Source organism: Canis lupus, chromosome 8 (assembly GCF_048164855.1).
Source record: "Canis lupus baileyi chromosome 8, mCanLup2.hap1, whole genome shotgun sequence".
NCBI lineage: Eukaryota > Metazoa > Chordata > Mammalia > Carnivora > Canidae > Canis > Canis lupus.
The window spans coordinates 6684207-6708000 of NC_132845.1; the positions used below are offsets into that span (position 1 = coordinate 6684207).

The following is a 23794-nucleotide window of genomic DNA, read 5'->3' on the forward strand; positions in this document are numbered from 1 at the left end:
CTGAACATACATTCATTGCTCTCCTTTTCCCCTCACAGGGTAGATCACCCTTGCTGGCTAGTTCAGCCCCATACTGTGCTGCCTTAGGGGAGGACTGACACTGGCAAAGTTCTTCTTACCTCTTCCAATCCATCCAATTATGTATTCTTTTTGTTTGAATGGAATGTTAGAATCTTTCCTTGGGAAGGTTGAACTTCTATCAGTGTCTCTTGTCCATGGGTATCTCCCAAGTCAGTATTCTCCTGGTTTTCCTCCACCCCGTGTGTGTGTGGAGGGGGGGGGGGGGACGGGGGGCATGCTGGCTATGACCAGTTCACAAGGTCCTGCTGATTCCACAGACCATACCAAGATCTGTCTGCCTATTACCTGATGCGCAGGTACTCCTCCTGGGTACCTTGGTACATGGTGGTGCTAGACCCCACAACTCTCACAGAGGTACTTTTATTCATGGATGAATGCTAAATTGGTTATTTAAATGGGGGGGGAGGCAGAGAGGGCAGAAAGGAGAGATATCTTATGATGCTGACATCATTCCCCTGCTTCTGAGTGTTCACTATGAAGTAGAAGGGAACTTATAGTCCATCTAACTAAATTTCCTCAGCTTAAACGTAAGGCATCTGAGGCCCAGCAAACTGAAATGGTTTGGTGTAGGTTTTACAACAGAATATGGCAAAACAAAACAAAACAAAACAAAACAAAATCTAGAAGTTAATCTTTTGGATTGGGAGCTTCCTAACCCAAAGCTTCCCAATTTTAACACAAAATTTTTACACATTTAAGTATGTGATAGATGAACCGATGGCACCTTAGAAACATATGAGGAAAAAGGCCCTGATTACCAAATTCAAAATTCTAAAACATGAAAGAGGTTCCTCTTTATCTCAGGTCCTCATTACTTTACATCTAATTTTATAAAACCTTCCTAACTTGTTTCGTTGCTTTCATAGTTCCCTCTCTGCAAATTCATATCTCTCTCAGACCTCAGACCAGCTCCCAAACCTAAAATGAAGGTTTCATTTCATTAGTCATCTTTTAAAAAATCCTGATGGGTCTCCATTGATTATAGAATAGAATATTGATTACAAGATGAAAGACAGGTCTAGATTCAAATCATGACTCTTCCCTGCCACTTTCTTTGATAATCTGTGTCAAGCAAATCAAACATTATGACCTTTAATTTCTACTACTGATAAATGGGAATAAGAAAGCTGAAGGTTTTAGGGTTCCTCGCTGGTTCAGTTGGAGGAGCATGTGACTCTTGATCTCAGGGTCATGAGTTCAAGCTCCACGTTGGATACAAAGATTACTCCAAAAATTTTTAAAGTTTTAAAAAGAGAGTTCAAGGTTTAGGTATTAGATTTCAACGAAATCTGAAAATCTCCCTTCCACATAAGTTAATCATATGAAGAGCAATTGGGGAAAAAAATTAAAGTAGCAAAAGCATATCAATAGCAATCAAACAAGGAGAAAGCTTGTGTCATGACCTTAAAAAATTGGTGGCTATCAAGCAAGGAAAGACACAGGAGCTTCCAAGAATTCACCGATGTTCACAGCAGTATGGCAAGGCTCTTATCTTCCAAAGGAGCACTGTGTAGGGAAGATGTGCAAACACAATCTTGAAAAATCTAAAGTATCCTCCAAAAACCTGGTACCACAACATGGGAAAGAGAGATTCAGCGAGATATGGGTAGCTCTTTAAAGAGAAAGAGTTCTACATGGGGAAAAAAGTCCCATCCCAGCTACCTTTGTGTCCTCAGAAAAGGGAACTATTGGGACCTTCTATTTTAGGATCTTCCAGCTGTGAGAAAAATGGACAGGATAGCAGAACAATCATAAACATCCAGAGTTAATTATCTCCAACAGTAAATAGTGATTTAGCAGAAAGGAAAAAAAAAGAGAGAATAATTAGGACAAGAGTCTCTGAGGAAAAGAAAGTGGAGAAGAAGCATGCATGGGGAAATAACCCACACACGTGCTATTGATATAGGGGCAAAACTCTCCATTTATTATTTATCTTTTCCCCAGGAGGAAAGAGCCGGGGTTGGGAGGAAGAGAAATTGCTGTTGGGGAGAAACAGGTGAATGTGGAAAGGAAAAATGGTGACATTGAAATAGAGAACCCAGTACACAAAACAAAAGTTTATATTACTTGCTCTAATGAAAGCAAAGAACACAGGACTTTATGATCATTAGAGGATATAATCCAAGGCTCAATGATATTTCTTAGTGTGATGAAGGCAAACCTCAACTGATGGACTGAGTTTAGCGCAACACATTTAATAAAATCCAGGCAAGCGAGCCACAGGTCGTCCAACCAAAGCTGTATAAAGCCACGGTTGAGCTCTTCCCTTCTCCCTGAGCTTAAGGCAATAGAAAAGCAAGTGGGATTCACCCACACTAAAGCAGAGTAAATAGAAGGCATAAATAATGTTACTTATATGCAATATTTAAAAAAAGATAAAAAGCGCACAACTTTGCAACATGTATCAGCAAAAATAAATGTGAAGAAGGAGAATACAGATAAAGAAACCATTGTAAACGTTAGCAGAGCTCCTCCCACAGACACAAAATCCTACAAGTGTTTCATGATATGGATGTTAAAGAAAAGATAAAAGCAGTTTAAAAAAAAAAATGAGATGAAAAGCACTATTAAAGAGAAAGAGGGGAAAAAATGCAAAGCTAAGAAAACAAAGAACCATACAGAACTATTAAAGAACTAAAAAAAATTAGCACAGAAACAGCACTATCAAATATAATTTCAAACACCCAATCCATTCAAATTTAAAGCCTTCTCTATCCCCTAACCTGCGTGAGATAGTGGGTCAAAATTAACTTATTTTCTTTTTCTGATCACATCTCTCCTATTTGCCAGTCACTGTTTCTGATATCCAGGGTATAGGAGGTAGGTTTTGAGCAAATGCAGCAGTTTTTCCAGCAGTTTTAGTTGTCATCCACCCCCGGGGACCTCTAGGTGACCGGGTACAGGTGTGAACTTTATAAGGCGTCTTTGCAGCTCCTTCATGAATATCCTGTGGTTGCCTGGTCTGCCTCTTTTCTGCCTGGCTCCTGGATTTCTGGGGCCTACCCTCTGTCCATGTCCCTCGGTCAGCACGCCTGGTTAGAATCACTTCCACAGGGTCCTTAGCAAGTCTCAGAAACATGGACCTTTATCCTACCAGGAGGAAGTACAGCCCAGTCCCAAAGCACCTGCGTGTTTTGCCACAAGACAGGGTAATTCCAGCTACAGCATCTCATCTCTAGAATATTCACTAGTAAGACCTTCGAGTCCCGAGGGACAAGCATAAAGCTTTCCAAATGGCTCCCTAGAAAAGCCTCCCCTTGACTTGAGAGGAGGGGGCATCTACCATCGTCTGCCTTTTATAATAATAACAACAATAATAATGACCATCATTGGGCTATTTGACAGGTTCAAGTTCAAAGACAGTTGAAATGATGACTTGACCTCTAGACAACGTGCTTTTACTTCTATTTGTTCCCAAAGCAGCAAATAAACTGCCATTGGTGGAAATAAAATAAGAAGAGGTCAGTGGATTCAGCTCCTCGTGTTTCATGTACGTTCCGCAGAAGCCCAGGTGAAGTTCGGGGGAACTGGCAGCTGCCAATTTTCCAGGTCAAAGAAGGATTTGGACTCAACGGTCTTTCACACCAGCTACGTCAATACTCAGAAATAACTTTGAACACCAACAGAGGGCTGTAACTCTGCTAGGCAAGGAGCCATATTCCCCAGGCTCTGAAATTCTTTGTGCCCACACTGGGGCAATCTCCTTGACCCTGAGCAAGCTGTGTGCAGTACCTAGAAGTTTCCATCTGTGTCTAGTTATGGGCTCGCTACCATAGAGCAACACATCTCCTCCTTCCACATCAGAGAGGTGATGAAATGCCAGTAACCTGTCACCCCCTCTCTAAAGAAATCTCTTTCTCTTCAACTTCAGCTTCATATGTAGGTTGGAGATGAGTGGGCAACAACCACTTTAGGACCATGGACTTAGGAAGTTCTACATGATTAGTTTGGTACTTCTCTCTAGAATGAGAGGCACATAGCATTTTGTTGTGAGCGTTTGGGGACTCCAATAGAGAATCCGGCTAATTGCCTACCATACGCTGACTTATATCATGACTTCCAGGGCACTTGTGACTTCCTTCAGGCAAAAACTGCACCACCCATCTTTAGTTTTTCTGCAGTGCCTGAGATGGCACCCGCTCGCTCAGGACAGTTCATAAATGCTTGGGAAATCAAATTTAATTGTAAAGAAAAGCTAACTTTCCCTTCCCTTTCTACCTATACACATACTATCCCTTCTCACCCGCCTTTAGTACTAGAACAAGGCTACCTTCCCATGAAATAGACCCACTCCATTTCAGCCCCATTCATTTCTCCTTGTCTGTGAACTCCTCCACAGCTTTTTTTTTTTTAATATTTTATGTATTTATTCATGAGAGACACAGAGAGAGAGAGAGGCACAGACAAGGCAGAGGGAGAAGCAGGCTCCATGCAGGGAGCCTGACGTGGGACTCGATCCCAGGTCTCCAGGATTACGCCCTGGGCTGAAGGCAGGTGCTAAACCACTGAGCCACCCGGGCTGCCCCAGCTTTGTTAATATGCTGTGTTATATCACTATTTAAATTTACCTTTATCCTGCCATTTCAGTTAGACCTCGAGCTCTTTAAGACTATGGGCCATCCACTTGTTATGAGCACCAGGTGCTGTATGGAAACAAAAAAAAAAAAAAAAAAGGAAGTATTGAATCTCTGTGTTGTGTACCAGAAACTAATATAACACTGTATGTTAATTATACTGGAATTAAAATAAAAACTTAATAAAAATTTAATTGAGATTCCAAATTTAAGAAAAAAAAAGACTATGGGCCATCTTGTACGTACTTCTTTAGAGAAGTTCTTAGCATTCGATAACTATTGATAAGAACACTGTGTTAAATCAGATACAAATCATCTCTCCTACACATATTTGAGAAGGAATAACTCCATTGGCTTTTGCTTATGTTTTACTATCGCACTGAACTAATGAGATTCTGACGAGCATCATCATAGCGTGTTAGAGGAAGAGGCCTTTAGAGATCATCAATTCTGCACAGTTTACTTCATGTTAATGTAGCGTTGCAGATGCTGCTTCCCTTCACCCTCTGCCGACCATTCTAGTAACTGCACCCTCTTGAGTCTCATTTCAGCATGAACACCATTTCTCCAAGTTTCTAAAATTGGCTAAAGCCAGTTTTTAAATGTGCTGTGTATAATACGACCTGTTCACACTCCACGAAGACTGAAATTCCATTACCCATAGATAATAGTCTTTTAGGTACTTGGGCTCTGGAGCCAGAACACCTGTGCCCCAGGGCCATTTCTCCCACTTCATAGCTTAGACATCTCTGCCACACAGCTTCCTAACCTGAAAAATGAGAATAATAAGAATAATGACCTTATAAGGTTGTTGTGAGCCTAAATGAATTAATGCCTATGAAATACTTAGACTAGAACCTAGGAAATAGCAAGTCCTCATTGTCCTTAGTTTGGTGGTGGTGGTAGTTGCGCTTCATAACTTTCATACCAATGACAAGATTTTTCATTTGGTTCTTTCTAGTAGACTAAGCTCCTAAAAGGACTGCTCAATTTATCTTTAAATCCGTAGCACTGCATACAGAGTGCCTGGCACATAATAATCACTCTGCAAATGTTTGTTAAGTGCAATTTATAAATGATACGATCATTAAGAATACAAGCTCTGGATGCAGACTACTTCAGTTCAAATCTGGCTCTGCCACTGACTGGCTAATTCAACTTAGCCTTCACTTTCCAGTACCATTATCATCTACTTTAAATGATGGTGACTTCGTAAGATTGTTGAAAGAATTAAATTATTACATACCTGAAAAGCATTTACAATAACATCTGACGCTTACAACCCTAAGATCAGCAGTTGCATGCTCCACCGACTGAGCCCGCCAGGCACCCCGCGACATTCTGTTTTTAATGAGAGCACAAGTCCCTCCTTGGGCTGCAGTCAGGATATTAAAGGCCATTCAGTTTTGAAGGACCACCTTTCAAGTTTGTGTAGTCTTACCATTTAGGGTGATCATATGCTGAGTTTGATTAAAGGCAGCCGCTATATGTTTGGCCAAAGCCTCCATTCTTAATTCTACATCAATAGATGCTGCTTCTGGGACATACCTGGCTAAGGGATAAAACCACCAAGAAGCCCTCCTAGTCTTAACAGTCCCTCAACCATGAGAATTGCTGGCAAGTGGCAGGCAGTTCATCCTGGGAGATAAGGATGCCCCCAAGCACAACACCCCCATGGGGCAGGATATGCTTCAACCCAATTTGAAAAGGTATCCATAAATACTCTATATTTCTAGCAGCTTTAGGCATTTGAATAAAATAAAGTTACCAATCTTCAAAGGGATATGGGCCCTGATATTGAGTCCTATGCAATCTGAGAAATTGCTCCTTTTTAAGATTGTTCCCAGCACAAGGGCGACATCTTGGAAACTCTCAGTGAGGATTTTTTCTTTCATGGCAATCTTAATTACTTAAATATGACTGGAATTATATTATTTTAATTTTAATTATCTTAAATATGGCTGGAATGTCATATTTAAAAGAAACATGCATAGACTCAGATATGATCAGACAGCTTTAAGGAGTTAAGGTTGACTTTATGAAGCCAAAAAATTCCTTGGAAATGTTGGCCTAATATCTTGCTTACGGAGTGCCCTGCAGCCTTTCCAGGTGAATAAAGAATGTCACTGCCTGGCAGGTGCAGGAAACCTCAGAATATTTTGTATTTTGGGGACCTCGAGAAGAGGAATTCACCCAAATCTAGAGACATCGCAGGCAAATCTGACAGCAAATAACCTGGCTTGGCTTCTGGTGTTATGAAGCTATCAAAAGTTCAATCTAGAGATCCCTTATGTAAAATTCCAACAAAGCAAGTTTTAAATAGCTTATTTGGTCAATTGCTATTCTTGTTGAGCTTATATAAATAATTAGGCCAAATTTGTTAAAACTGAACTTGTTTTACAAACAAATTAGTCTTGATTTGGCTCTCTTTGGAAAAGAGGGCAATTTTTGAGAGAAAAATTATGTTTCAATAACATAACTTCACAAATGTAAAATTCTACTTCTTATTGTCTTTAAATGTTTATTATTTCTCTAAGCTAGACAACTTGAGGTAAAACTTCAGAGAAATTACCACAATAGCTCATGTATAGACAGTCTTTGTGCTTGCTACATTGTGGGGATATTAACAGGACCCCGTGGGCACATAATTATTTGAATAACAATAATAGGACGGTCTTGGATATAACTGCAGCACAGAGAAGAACTCACCCTTTTTTTCTCCCAATGTGGTTCTTCACACCTTTATTTACAGGTTTTTATTTAAATCCCAATTTGTTAACAATATAATACTAGTTTCGAGTATAGAATTTAGTGATCCATCACTCACTACAATACCCAGTGCTTGTCACAAGTGGTCTCCTTAATCCCCACCACCTATATACATCCCTCCACCCACCTCTCCTTTGATAATCCTCAGTTTCTTCTCTATAATTACGAGTCTGCTTCCCGATTTGCCTCTTCTCCCACCCCATGTTCATCGGTTTTATTTCTTAAATTCCACATATAATTGAAATCACATGGTACTTGGCCTTTCTCAGACTTCCTTATTTTGCTTAGTGTAATACTCTCTATCCACATCCTTCCAAACAGCAAGATTTCATTCTTTTTGGTGGCTGAGTAATATTCGTGTGTGTGTGTGTGTGTGTGTGTGTGTACGCATACCAACTCTTTTTTATCCATTCATCAGGTGATGGATTTTTTGGCTCTTTCTATAATCTGGCTATTGTTGATAATGCTGATATAAACATTATAACGGTGCTGGTGCTTCAAATCAGTATTGTTGTATCTTTTGGGTAAATATGTAATAGTGCAATTGCTGGATTGTAGGCAGTTCTATTTTTAACTTTTTGAGGAGCCTCTATACTGTTCTCCAGAGTTGCTGCACCCGTTTGCATTCCCACGAACAGTGCAAGAGGGTCCCCTTTCTCCGCATCCTCGCCAATACCTGTTGTTTCCTGTGTTGTCAATTTTAGCCATTCTGACTGGTATGAGGTGGGATCTCATTGTAGTTTTGATTTGCATTTCCCTGATAATTAGTGATATTGAGCATCTTTTCATGCACCTGTTAGCCATTCATGTGTCTTTTTTGGAAAAATATCTATTTATGTCTTCTGTCCATTTCTTAACTGGATTATTTGTTTTTGGGGTATGGAGTTTGAGAAGTTCTTTATAGATCTTGGATACTAATTCTTTATCAGATATGTCACTTGTAAATATCTTCTCCCATTACAAAGGTTGCCTTTTAGTTTTGTTAATTGTTTTCTTTGCTGTGCAGAAGCTTTTTATATTGATGAAGAGCCAGTGGTTTATTTTTGCTATTGTTTCTCTTGCCCCAGGAGGTGTATCTAGTAAGAAGATGCAACAGCTGATGTCAAAGAGGTTGCTGCCTGTGTTCTCTAGGATTTTGATGCTTTCCTAGCTCACATTTAGGTATTTCATTTTGAATTTATCCTCATGTATGGTCTAAGAAAGTGGTCCAGTTTCATTCTTTTCACGTTGCTGTCCAGTTTTCCCAACACCACCTGTTGAAGAGACTTTTTTTCCATTGGATATTCTTTCCTGCTTTGTCAAAGATTAGTTGACCCTATAGTTGTAGGTTTATTTCTGGGTTTTCCATTCTATTCCATTGATCTATGTTTCTGTTTTTTGTGCCAGTACCATACTGTGTTGATCACTACAACTTTGTAATATAACTTGAAGTCCAGAATTGTGATGCATCCAGCTTTGTTTTTCTTTTTCAAGCTTGCTTTGGCTATTTGGAGTCATTTGCGGTTCCATACAAATTTTAGGATTGTTCTAATTCTGTGAAATATGCTGATGGTATTGTACCAGAGATTGTATTAAATATGTAGGGATTGCATTAAATGTGTAGATTGCTTTGGGCAGTATAGACATTTTAACAATAATTGTTCTTCCAATCCATGAGCATGGAATATTTTTCCATTTCTTTGTGTCCTCTTCAGTTTCTCATCAGCATTTCATAGTTTTGTGAGTACAGATCTTTTACCTCTTTTGTTAGATTTATTCCTATCTTGTGGGTTTGGTGCAATTGTAAATGGGATTGATTCCTTGATTTCTCTTTTTGCTGCTTCATTATTGTTGTATAGAAATGCAACAGACTTCTGTATGTTGATTTTCTATCCTGTGACTTTACTGAATTTGTGTATCAGTTCTAGCAATTTTTTGGTGGAAACTTTGGGTTTTCTATATAGAATCTCATGTCATTTACAAATGGTAAAGGTTTGACTTCTTCTTTGCTGATTTGGATGCCTTTTATTTATTTTCATATTCTGATTGCTGGAGCTAGGACTTCTAGGATGATGTTAAATAGTAATGGTGAGAGGAAACATCTCTGTTTTGTTCTTGACTTTTGAGGAAGTTACCAGTTTTTGCCCATTGAGGATGATATTAGCTGTGGGTTTTTCATATATGATCTTTGTTATATTGAGGTATGTTCCATCTATCCCTACTTTTATGAGAGTTTTTATCATGAATAGATAGAACCCGTGCTTTATTAAAGCTGAATGTTGTGTGTGTGTGTGTATATATATATATATATACATATATATGTATGTACATGATAATTCAGCTAATGTATCCAATGTTGTAGCAGACATGCACACCCAAATTAGTCCTCTCCATAATTGGATTTTTCCTGATCAGTGGAAATGGATGATCTTAGTGGAAAATGCTTCTTACTAGGAAAAATAGTAATTATGCTAGGCCTTCCTTTTTGCTGCAAGGGCTATTGTGTTGTTGCATGTTCTGCATTAATATGTCGAACAAATTATGAAGGGTCCTCATGCGCACCTCTGAGTCAGATAGAACTAGGAACCCTTCATTTAATTAGGTACCTGGGGATTTTTATAATTCCCAAGAGGCAAAGTCTACATTCCTTTCAGCTTAAAGAAGCCACAGATGAGACCTTTGACCTTAACACTGCTTAAGAATAAGGAAGATAAAAATCCCATAGCAAGGAGATGAAACAGGGAAATACGGGGAACTTTATGAAGGACTGCTTCTTTTTGCTCCTTTTCCTGCCTCTATTGCTGTGAGGACCTACACCCAGGCTTACACTTGCCTTATAGTATGTCCTCTTTGTAAAGGTCAAGGAATTATTTCTTCAGAGTCTTCCAGTACAAAAGAATAACATCGAAGACGTGACCAACCGAGATTATCATGTATGTTTTTCAGACCACTGAGTCAGCAAGACCCCTAACTCCAGAGCATAGGTGACCTATGGAGACCTATAGAAGATATCTAAATGCTTATCTTTGTGTTAACCAGTTCCTGGATGTCTGAGAAGACATGTATACCAGACCACAATCCTCAATAAAAACTCCAAGCCCCAAGCAAGAAGGCTCACTTTTCTTTCCTTTCTGAGTCTTCCAGACATTTTGTTTATATCTGCATCCTCTCTGTATCTTCAATAAACTCTGCTTTCACTCTCACCCAACTCTTATTTGATATCTATACTACACAAAGCCAAGGACTCTCGCGCAGCATCCTGCAGAACCCTGTCTGAGTCCTTGGACCCAGACAGCCTGCTATCATTAACACTACCATTCATTAGAGATATGATCTTGAACATGTTATGTAACCTCTAAGCCCTAAACCATGATCTAGAATTCAGGTAATATTACCTCCTTTCCTAAATCTATTGTAAGGATTAAATGGAGTATATATAATGATTAACACTATGCCTCAAGTGCAGTAATCATTTAACAAATGGCCAGCTTTGTTTTGTTGATGTGATTCTTGTTTAGATGACTAATACTTTACCACCAAGGAATTTAAATTCTAGATGAGAAATTAAGAAATATATAAATAACTATAATGCAAAAGTAACAGTCACAGAAATTAAAAGTTAACAAATGTTTTGATAATTTATGAGTAGAAGAGATCCGTGTAGGTTGCAATTATATTTCCTAAAAAAGGATAACATTTCCAAAAGGAAAATAGGTAATAGGTAGACATTTCAGGCATAAAGGAGTAAGACATGAAGAAAGGTGAACAAATGCACAAAAGCAGGAAGTACAAAGCTTATTTGGGCAGTAGAGAGAGAGGCACAACTGGTAGATTTATCATGAGGTTAGTCACCAAATTATTGAGTGTTCATAATGCTCTAATCTAGAACAGCACAGTATAACAGGGTGATCACTAGCCATATGTGGCTGTTAAGTTCTTGAAATGTGTTTAGTGTGACTAGGAAGCACAATTTTTAATTTACTTTAATTTTAATGAATTTAAATTTAAAAGTTGAAGGGGCTTCTGGCTGGCCCAGTCTATAGAGCATGTGACTCTTGATCTTGGGGTTGTGAATTCAAGCACCACATTGGGTATAGAGATTACTTAAATATAAAATTTCTTTTAAAAATTAAAAACTGAAGCATTCCATATAAGTCAGCTCTTCCAGTCCTAGATAATACACCACAGAAGACTGAAAACTAGAACTCAGATACTTGTATGCAAATATTTGTTACAGCATTATTCTCAATAACTAAAAGGTAAGAGCAACCTAAATGTCCTTGGAATGTGCTTATTTCAATATTTTATCAACAAATAAATAGATGTTGGGGAGCAAGAATGCCTTACCCTCTTCACAGGAAGCAAGAACTCTTGTCCCCTTCAAGGTCCCTTTAGCTGGACTAAGAATCAATTCAACATGAGACAAATAAAAAGGAGAAAATCAAATTAATAAAAGTACATATGGGGACTCCACACAGACATGGAAATTCTAAAACCAGGCAAAATAAGGTATATATGTCATTCTGCAGTAAAGAAAAAGAAGTGAGGATCTTGGATTTCAGAGAACATGAATACATTTCACAGGATGATAAGAAGAAGAGATGTTTGGTAATTAGATGTTTTCTGTACCATACAGATGGGTCACTCAGATAAAATTTCTGTTAATAACCCTTATACTGGGAAAGACCCCCAATTTAGATTCTTTTGTGTGGTTAAAGGAGAGACAAAAGTCTCTTTGGAGCCCCAAGTTCTCAAATATCTTTTGCTCAAATTAATCCATATGCCAAAGTGGCACATTGTGGGGATGGAGTCTATTTTGAACCCCTTCAGTATCAACAAATGAATAAACAGAATGTGGTATATACATGCAATGGAATAAAAATCAGCTGTAAAAAGAAATGGTTCTGATACAACATGAGTGAACCTTGAAAACATTATGCTAAGTGAAATAAGCCAGGCAGAAAGGACAAATATTTGAGGATTCCACCTATATATATATATATATATATATTTTATATTTGGGTATATGAAATATACCCAAAAAAGGGCAAATCCATAGAGACAGAAAGTATAGGGCTGCCAGAGGCTAAGCAAGTGGTGAATGATGAATTACTGCTTATTAGGTACAGAGTTTCTGTTTAGGTGAAGAAAAAGTTTGGATATAGAGAGGGATATGGTTGTACAACATTGTAAATGAAATGAATGCCATTTAATTACACCCTTAAAATCATTAAAATAGCAAATTTTATGTTATATATTTTATTATAGTAAAATTTAAACAGTGTAAAATATTTTTCTGTTAAATATATTGTTTTGGTAATTCTACACTTCACTTTAACTGTCACATTGTATAATATGTTATTGTAAGACAAAGCATAACTTTCATGACTTAAGAAAAGTGTTTTTAGGCCTCTAGCTATCTTGTGATCTATGCCTGACCTGTACTACTTGCCCAAAGCATATTTCTTCCAGAATTTCCTGAGATAATGTTGAAACTGCAGAAGAATAGACCCCAGTAGATAATGATGTTAAGGGAACAAAAAAAATGTAAGAACAAACAGTAACTATCAGGCCAGGAGATAGTCTAATCATATCATAGACAGTAAATTAGTGGTAAAACTCCACTGTAAAACTAGCACTGATTCAAAGTTAAGATCTGCCTGACATACACTCTTGTGTTATCTTTGCAGGATCTAAACCCCTTCAAGTACTCAAGTACTCAATACTGGACCAACTAGAGCCAGAGAATTGATGATGGTCACCCTTACTGGCCTGTGACTGTGACCTGGATTTAGTCACCTACAGATGACTTGTGTCTCAATTCCCTGCTGTATCCCCATTGCCCAGACCCTTCATGAATATGTATTCATCCTTATGTTAAAGCTTCCCTAATTTTGTTGTTGGGGAGACACTGCTTTAGGAAAGTTCACTGCTGTTTTCCTTTATGTGTTAAGAGTAAAACCCTTCCTTTTCCTATTCTTTGTTTTGTTGTGTGTTTTAACTTGATACCAACCAGAAGGCAAACCCAGGTTCTGGTAACACTCTCAACAGTGGGGGAAAAAAAAATCAATGAAGTCAAACCACATCTGATATAAATCAAATGTCCAACAAATATTGTTTTAATGACTTATAAAAGGATCTGAGCTTTCAACTTTAACCAGTGATAAACTGAATTGGATTTTTGCAAACACAAAATTTACATAGAAAGATAGTGAAAGAATTATTATTTCAGTCATGGAAGTTAGATTGGAAGCTTTTAAGGAAAAGACTAAAAACAAAAATTATATTTTACAAAAAGTGAAAGATTTTCAATTAAGCCACAAAACAATTGGCTCTAGAATACAAGACCTTTCAAACAATATCAAAGACCAGGAAGTCCAAATATCAAAAACTTATGAACTTATTTTTGCCTTAGATTAGTCATACAAAATGAGACACTTTCATAAATGTATATCCATGCAAAAGAATGAAGCTGGACCCCTATTTCACACCATACACAAAAGTAACTCATGCTGAATCATAGACTTAAATGCAAGACATAAAACTATAAAACAGAAGAAAAAACAAGAGTAAATACTTATAATTCTGGGTTAGGAAAAGCCTTCTTAGATATGATAACAAACAAACAAGCAACAAGAGAAAAACAGATAAATCAGACTTCAAAATTAAAAACTTCTTTGCTTCAAAAGTCACCATCAAAAAAGAGGGAAAAAATAACTCACCGAATGGGAGAAAGTATTTGCAAATAATGTATCTAATGAGGGACCTATAATATATAAAGAACTCTTACAGTACAATAATAAAAAAATAAATGGCCAAATTTTAAAATGGGTAAAGGCTCTGAGTGGCTATTTCTCCCAGAACATGTACAAATGATCAATATGCAAATGAAAAGATGCTTGACATCTTTAGTCACCAGGAAAATGCAAATCAAAACCACAATGAAATATCATTTCACATCCCCTAGAATAGTAATCATTAAAAGGACCCCAGTACACTCTTGTGGAGAGTGGAAAGAATGTAGAGAAATTAAACCCTTCATATATTGCTGGTGGGAATGTAATATGATGCAGCTTCTTTGGGAAACAGTTTGAGAACCCCTCAGTTGTTAAACATAGTTACCATATGACCCCACAATTCCAGTTCTAGGTATAACCCCAAGAGAAATTAATAAATATATCTATATAAAAATATGTACATTGATGTTTATAACAGAATTAGTCCTAATAGCCAAAAAGAAAGAACCTAAATGCCTATCAACTGATGAGTACATAAATAAAATGTGGTACATATCCATATACTAGAATATTCAACCATAAAAAGAAATGACATACTGATATATGCAATATGGATAAACCTTGAAAACATGATGTTAACTGAAAGAAGCCAGTCACAAAAGACCACATGTTCTATTATTCCAAATATATGAAATGAACAGATCAGGCAAATCTATAGAAACAGAAATTAAAGTTTGCCAGGGCCTGGGAGGGGGTGGGAATATGGAGTGACTGCTAATGAGTATGGGGTTTCTTTGAGGGATGATAAAATGCTCAAACATTAGACGATTTGTGATGGTTGCACAGTTCTGTGAATATACTAAAAACCATTACATCGTGTGTTTTAAAAGTGTGAATTTGAAGGTACATGAATTATATCTCAATAAACCCATAAAGGAAAAGAAAGAGAGAGAGGGAGGGAGGGAGGAAAAGAAACGGGATGGAAGAGAAGAAGTTAGTGTAGAGAAGAGAGGAAAGAAGATGAGAAAATGAGAAGAACAAGAGCTACACTTGTGGGCTTTCCCCTCAATAAGGAATAAAGAATAAAGGGTGGGATAGCCCCACATCGAGCTCCCTGCAGGGAGCTTGCTTCTCCCTCTGCCTGTGTCTCTGCTTCTCTCTTTCTCTCTGTGTCTCTCATGAATAAATAAATAAAATATTTTTAAAAAAGGGTGGGATAGAGAGAGAGTTGAACACAGTTTCAGAATGAAAGACAATATATCAATAGAAAAAAAAGAGATTAAACAGACCATCACCACGAATTATAAATTGAATCTAAAGTTTTCTTGGAGAGATGAAAGTAAAATACTACAATTCCTCCTACTGAATAATTTTATTAGTATATGATGATTTCTATTATATAGCTGTGTAGAGATTGGACCATACAGGGTCCTAACCTTTTACTGAGTTTATGTTATAAAAGAGATTTGGACAAAGAGAACACAGGAGAAAATATTTGATTTGACAAGCAGCTTTGGGAATTTCACCAAAGGTGACATCTGAGCTGCCTCTCAAGGGTGAGTAATAATCTGAGGGGGATCCAAGAGGCAGGGTATTATATGTAGAGGGATCAGTTTATGGAGAGGCATGATGGTATGAAAGAGAATGGCATAGAAGAGAAATATGAGGGAGAGGAGGCAGAGAAGTCTCATGGGGTTAGGATGAAGTTTTAAATTTATCCTATAAATAACAAGCCAAGGTGGTGTTAAAATTCGAGATATGATCAAATGTTCATTTTAGAAAGATAAGCAAGGCGGTATATAAAAGGGAAAAGGTTTGGGATGTGTAATTGAGGTAGACACGTGGAGTCTGCCCGATTTCCTCTTCAAGGCCCATGCACCCATTCCCACGCTGTTATGGATACCAGGTCCTGATAGGTCTCAGCTGCCACTCTTTAAATTGCCTTAGCTGGGATGAACTGCCTCATCCAATGACAGCCTAATGCAGGGATATACACTCAAATCTCTTGCCTCAGTTTGGGATAACTCTGAAGGCCCATCCCAGCTCCAGAGCTTTCTGTACGACTGGCTGAGGTTTCAGTTCCAACCACATTGAGTCAGCTTCTTCCACCCAACACTATTGTTCTTACTTCCTGAGAAGTCTATCTCCTAAGCATGCTCCCCAGGAAACAGTCTGAATTCAATTGCCCATTTCCAAAGAGCGTGATCCAAGATGTGGTGTACATTACATCAACAGTTAAAAGCAACAAAGAGAAACCAACCAGGAAAGGAAACTTAAGAATGTCAGTGCAAGAGAGAATGGAGAACAAGAAAAGAATAATAATGTCAAAGCCAATGGAAAAATCAATTTAAAAGGAAGGAATGGTCACCAGTATTGAGTGCTACTGAAAATAAGGACTCATCAATCAGGCTAAATCTTTACCTTCTCAATTGCCTTTTGATTTTTAAAGATTTTATTTATTTATTTATTTATTTATTTATTTATTTATTTATTTATTCATTCATTCATTCATTCATTCATTCATTTACTTATTTATGAGAAAGACAGCATGAACAGGGGGAAGAGGTAGAGGGAGAAGAAGAAAACTGCTGAGCACAGAGCCCAGAGAGCCCCAATGCAGGGCTTGATCTCACAACCTGAGCAAACCTGAGATCACGACCTAAGCCCAAATCAATAGACGCTCAACTGACTGAGCCACCTAGGTACCCCCTTTCTGTCTTTAGGTTGATAATTGGCTTTTATAGATAAGTCTTGATCATTTTTTCTCCTGTAAAGTTAAAAAATACATAAGCCTACTCCTATAGCTGTCTATTACAAAGGAGAGATTAAAAATTGATCATAAATACAATGAAGAACTGACTTAAGAATTCAGGAAAAAGAATTATATTAAGAAAAGTGTAAGGCAAATGAATTGGATCTTAGTATCTGGCATAGAATAAGCCCAGAACTTCATGTTGTTTATCCTTATGCTCTGTATTTTCTTTTGTTAGTTTTTTGTAGGTCTTTGTACTGAAAGAGAAAAGCCCTTTTCCTTCTTTAGAAAAGAAAAAAAGATATGTAAGTTATCTACTATTGTGTAACAAACCACACAAAATTTAGTGGATTAAAACAATTTGTTATTTCTCCAAATGTTTGTTGAGGTTCTTCTGCTAACCGCACCAAGGCTCACTCACACAATTGCAATCATCTGTGAGTTCAATGGGGCTGATGGTCTAAGACAACTTCTCAATCATGTCTGGGGTCTCAGCTGGGTTAACTAGATGCCTCCGCCGGCGGGGCCTCTCTCCATGTGTTTCATGCTGACTTTTTCACACGGTGGTGATAGTGTTCAGAGAGGGTAATACCCAATGCACAGATGCTTGCCAAGCCCTGCGTGTGTGTACTTGCTGATCTCTAACAGGAACAGGTCACACAGCCAAGTCCAGCATCAAGGTGGAAGAGATGCATAAAACATACAGAGAAGTGTGATACAGAAGGATAAGACAAGGAAATCAATCTTTCATAATACTCTGCTTATAATGGCAGCTCTTTCTGTACCTGGACTGATTCCCTCTCATTATCTCTCTTTCTCTTTTGGGAACCTTTCCAAGATTAATTGATGATAAAGGTCTATTTCTGGGGCACACCGTAGGGATATATTCAATACAAAAAGATCTATCTTCAAAGGAAAAAAAAACATGGAAAAATTGAAAATGGTTTTGTAGACCTTGTAAAATAGAGCCGGACTTCTAAAATAGCTTTGCTTGGTGTGCATTTCAATTTTGTGAATAAGCTTGAATGTCTTTGGGATGAGAATGACTGCCTCCAGCCTCTTTGGGGCATTGTGACATTCTAAGGAAACTCAAGGATTCAAAGTGCGTGGATTCAAATGCGTGGTTTTTGTTTTATTTTGTTTTGTTTTTTTCCTCCTGGAAAAGAAATAAGAAAGTCGCATGGAAATATACACAAATGAGCCTAGTAAAAATGTGAGGGAGAGCTTTGTGTAAACTACAATGAGGTGTTACAAAATCCTGCAGTAGAACAGTTAAGTTGACCGTGTCTGGAAAGTACTCTCCAAAAAAGCACATAATAAAATATGAGGAAAAGCAACTTTACGTTCTTCCAGAGTTCCCTTCCTTGCACAGGGGTTTATAAGATTCATCTGCTAAATATGAAATATTGTCTAAATAAACAAAAGCATATTTTTGTCGATTTCTCAAGAAAACTTTAAAATGTAATTGTAAAGTCTTAAATTTAAAGAACTCTGGTTGACTTATAAAGGCTAATAAGACAGTCAATAATCTTCAGGAAGCAAATTAACCTTTAAGTGTGCTGACAATTTATAAAAGCTTCAGAGGCTTACTGATACTGTAACGCAATGAAAGAGAAAAAAAAATAGAGTGGGAAAAGGAGTAGAAAAAATAGGAGTTGCTTAAAAAGTTTAAACCGTTGGTATATGAATACAGGGGAAATTATATAAGGATTAGTTTAGGTTATATTTCTATCAAGGTGAATCTTTGAACAAATTAATGGGTTTGATAATTTGGGTTTTAAAATAGTTAATATGTTCTCGATTTTAATATAGTGTGAAGCATGTTAGCATAATATTATTTTTTCATGGAAAGCCTAATTAATTCTAACTTTCTAGATTTCCTATACTGATTTTTTACTTCCATTAAATGTTTAAAGTTATAAACATAAAAATTATGATTCAACTATCTTTTGAAATATTTACTCTTGTTAACTTCAGACAATACTATTACAAATCATACATTCCTAGTATCTCTGCTCATATTACCTATAAAAAAATTTAAATATAGTAGTTCTCTGAAGAATTAGATTATGTTTATTTTTAAGTCAACCCCAAACAAGATTTCCAAAATCCCTAGCTGGGAATGTAGACTATTGTGAAATTAGTATCATCGAGTTAAAATAACCTGAGACTACGTGGACAATTCCTAATTAGGTAGATCTAAATTCATAACAAAATAGAATACAAAAACAAGCAAACATAGTTTTATTATACATATGTGTGTCTTTTATTTGTATACATTCTACAATGGACATTAGTTAATAGTTTAAAAGAGATATGCAAGTAACTTTAGATCACACTAGTGTACATGGTCACGTTTGCACCTAAACTTTACAAATATAAAAGAGTTGTCGGAGGGTATTGATAGAGCATAAGCAACTTTCACTGGAGTCCTGCCAGGGCAAAAGCACTGGTCTGTGATAGATCCTATCTCCTAGTTCTGCTGTGACTCAGAATTCAGAAGTTAGTTGCTTTGGTTAAAGATGTAGCTAAAATGAGTGATACACTCATTACAAAGAAATATGAATATAAAGAGGATGAATGTGTTTTATCCATTTGTTTATTGAGGGAACTGTTAAAGTTTCATTAAGATGTTGAGTTAAATGGATTATTTTTTTTTAGTTAAATGGATTATATACAATATCTTACATATTAATAAACCAAGTATGTTTTAAAGCAAAAGTTAGAAGTTTTGTCATTTAACTATGTGTTTTTAAGTATGTTTCAAAAATGTACATATAAAGGTAATACATGAGTAAATTAAAAAAAAATTTTAAAGATTTTATCTATTTATTTATGAGAGACACAGACAGAGAGGCAGAGGCACAGAGAGAAAAGCAGGCTCCCTGCAGGGAGCCCGACGTGGGACTCTATCCCAGCCTGAGCCGAAGGCAGACTCCCAACCACTGAGCCACCCAGGTGTCCCTAAAAATATTTTTTAAAGTGGTAATAATTCAGATACTTGGTCTCTGACTATATTTTCTGTGCTCCCCCCCATCTTTACTGAGATGTAATTGATATACATTATTGTATAAGGTATACAACATGTTGATTTGGTAAACATACACTGCAAAATTACCACCATATTGTTAGCAAACACCTCCATCATGTCAAATAATACAAGTTTCTTTTTTTTGTGTGGTGAGAACATTTAAGATCTACTCTCTTAGCAACTTTCAAGTATATTCTAAAGTATTACTAATTATAATCACCATGTGAAACACTAGCTCTTCAGAACGTCTTCATCTTATAACTGGAAGTTTGTATTCTTTAACCAAACTCTCCCTATTTCCTCCAACCCCCAGGCCCTGGAAAAAAAACATTGTAGTCTCTGTTTCTGTGACTTCACCTTTTTTTAGATCACATGTATAAGTGCTATCATACAATATGTATCTTTTTCTCACTGCACTTAGAATAATACCTTCAAGTTCCATCTCTATTACAAATGGTAGGATTTCCTTCTTTTTCATGGCTAAAAAGTATTCATTATATACATATGAATACATCTTTTATATCCATTTACCTGTTGACAGGTACTTAAGACACAATCTTGTCTATTGTGAATACTGCTGCAATGAACCTGGGAGTACAGACATCTGTTTGAGATCCTATTTTATTAAATTGGACATATACCCAGAAGTGGGGTTACTGGACCATACGGTAGTCTTCTTAATTTTTTGAAAAATTTCCATACTGTTTCCCATAGTGGCTGCACCAATTTACCATCTTACCAATAGTGCACAAGGTGTCCCTTTTCTTCACATTCTCACCAACACTTAACTCTTATCTTTGCAATGATAGCCATTCTAACAGGTGTGAGGTGACACTTCACTGTGGTTGATTTGCATTTCCCTGATGATTAGTGATGTTTGGCACCTTTTCATGTACCTGCTGGGCATTTGTTTATCACGTACCTTTTTGGGGAAAATGTTTATTCAGTTCCTCTGCCCATTTTTTAATCAAAACAACTTTTATTGAGTTGTCTAAGTTATTTTTTTTTTAAGATTTTATTTATTTATTCATGAGACACACAGAGAGGCAGAGAGACAGGCAGAGGGAGAAGCAGGCTCCATGCAGGGAACCTGACGTGAGACTCGATCCTGGGTCTCCAGGATCAGGCCCTGGGCTGAAGGCGGCGCTAAACCGCTGAGCAAACCAGGGCTGCCCCTAAGTTCTTTATATATTTTGGATACTAACCCCTTATCAGATTTATGGTTTCTAGATAATTTCTCCCATTCCATAAGTTGCCTTTTCTTTTTCTTTATGGTTTCCTTCATTATTTGGAAGCTTTTAAGTCTTGATTTAGAAGCTTTCCTTCCTTTCTTTTGTTTACGGTTTCCTTCTTTGTTTAGAATCTTTTTTTATCTTAATGTAGTAACACTATCTTTGCTTTTGTTGCCTTAGCTTTTGGCATCAAATCCAAAGACCAATGTTAAGAAGCTTACTGCCTATGTTTTCTCCTAGGATTTTATGGTTTCAGGTCTTATGTTCAAATATTTAAGCCATTTTGTTGATTTTTGTATATGGTGTAAAACAGGGCTCTAGTTTCATCCTTTTACATGTGACTATCCAGTTTCTCAAACACTATTTATTGAAGAGACTATCTTTCTTCCATTGTATATTCTCCTTTGTTGTAAATTAATTGACCGTATATGTGTGGGTTTATCTCTGGGCTCTCCATTCTGTTCCATTGATGAATGTGCTTGTTTTTATACCAATGCCGTATTGTTGTTGCTGTTTTAAGATTTTATTTATTTGAGAGAGAGAAAGTGAACAAGAGTGAGAGAGAGAGCATGAACAGGGAGAAGGGCAAAGAGAGAGGGAGAAGTAGACTCTCTGCTGAGCAGGGAGCCAGATGTGGGGCATGATCCTGGGACTCTGGGATCACAACCTCAGTGGAAGGCAGACGCTTAACCAACTGAGCCACCCAAAGGCCTGCCATATTGTTTTGATTGTCATAGTTTTGTAATATATTTGAAATCAGGAAGCATCATACCTCCAGCTTTGTTCTTCTTTCTTAAGATTGCTTTGGCTATTCAGAGTATTTTGTGGTGCCATAGAAATTTGAGTATTTGTGCTATTTCTGTGAAAAAAAATTCCTTTGGAATTTTAATAGGGATTGCGTTGAATCTGTAGATCACTTTGCATTGTATGGACATTTTAATGATATATTAATTTCCAATATAGGAGCACAATATCTTTCCATTTATTTGTGTCTTCTTCAATTTGTTTCATCAATGTCTTCATTGTATAAACCTTTTGCCTCTTTGGTTAAATTTATTCCTAAGCATTTTATTCTTTTTGATGCTTTGCAAATGGGATTATTTTCTTAATTTCTCCTTCCAATAGATGGCTGTTAGTGTATAAAAACACAAGTGATTTCCATATATTGATTTTGTATCCTGAATCTTTACTGAATTCTGGTAGAGTTGTTAAGATTTTCTATATATAATTGTAATGGGAAAACTTGGTTCCATTTACTTTCACATGAAACATACTTCTAATCACAAAATATAATGTCTCCACTTTCACTTATAATTTTATTTATTTCACCTATTTCTCGCTATATATAAATATATAGATAGATGTTTTATATATATATACACACATGTGTATGTATATGTGTGTTTATTTAGTGAATCTAGTTAAAGTTTTGTTGATTTTGATTATCTTTTCAAAAAAAGAACAGCTCTAAGTTTCATTGAACTTTTCTATTATCTTTTTTGTCTCAATTCCATTTATTTCTACTCTGGTCTTCGCTATTTCCTTCCTTCTACTTCCTTGGGCTTAGTTTGTTCTTTTTTATTCCTTGAGGTATAAAGCTACATTGTTTATTAGAAATCTTTCTTTTGTCTTAACGTAAGCATTTATTGCTATTAACTTCTCTCTTAACAACTGCTTTTGCTACATCCTCTAATTTTAGTGTGTTCTGTTTGCATGTCATCTGCCTCAATATACTGATTTATCCTTTGATCCACTGGTTGTTCAGTAGTATGTAGTTTGATCTCTACATACTCATGAATTTTTCAGGTTTTTTTTCTTATAATTGATTTCTAGTTTCATACCATTGTATTTGGAAAAAATGCTTGATTTGATTTCAATCTTCTTAAATTTATTGAGACTTATTTTGTGGCTGAATATATAATCCACCCTGGAGAATGTCCCATGTGCACCTGAGAAGAATGTGTATTCTGTTGCTATTGGATGGAATGTTCTGTAAAAGTCTGTTAAGTTCACCTGGTCTAACACGTACTTTAAGACTTATGCTTCTTCATTGATTTGCTGTCTGGATGATCTATCCATTGTTGAAAGTAGGGTACTGAATTCTCCTACTGTTGTTATATTACTATTTCTCCTTTCAGATCTGTTTTATTTGCTTTCTGTTTTTAGGTGCTCCTATGTTGTGTGAGCAAATAAATAAATATCTACAAACATTATATCCTCTCGATGAATTGACTCATTTATTATTATATAATGACCTCTTTTGTCTCTTGTCTGATGTAAATATACCAACCCCCGCTTTCTTTTGGTTTCCATTCACATGGAATATCTTTTTCCATCCTTTCAATTTCAGTCTATATGTGTTCTTAAAGGTGAAATGTGTCTTATTTGTCTAATCCATCAGCCATTGAATTGGAGAAATTAATCCATTTACATTTAAAGTAATTTTTTTTAATTTTTATTTATTTATGATAGTCACAAAGAGAGAGAGAGAGAGAGGCAGAGACACAGGCAGAGGGAGAAGCAGGCTCCATGCACCGGGAGCCCGACGTGGGATTCAATCCCGGGTCTCCAGGATCGCGCCCTGGGCCAAAGGCAGGCGCCAAACTGCTGTGCCACCCAGGGATCTCTAAAGTAATTAT

General features: G+C 36.7%; 1 long non-coding RNA gene across 1 annotated transcript in view; it reads left to right on the forward strand.

Moving 5' to 3' along the window:
* The window catches only part of LOC140637518 (uncharacterized), a 28401-nt gene extending 15022 nt beyond the window's left edge, over positions 1-13379 (forward strand). Inside the window, exon 3 of the long non-coding RNA XR_012034612.1 lies at positions 13094-13379. This is a non-coding gene — a long non-coding RNA (uncharacterized lncRNA). The remainder of the gene's footprint in view (positions 1-13093) is intronic.
* The last annotated feature ends 10415 nt before the right edge of the window (positions 13380-23794 follow it).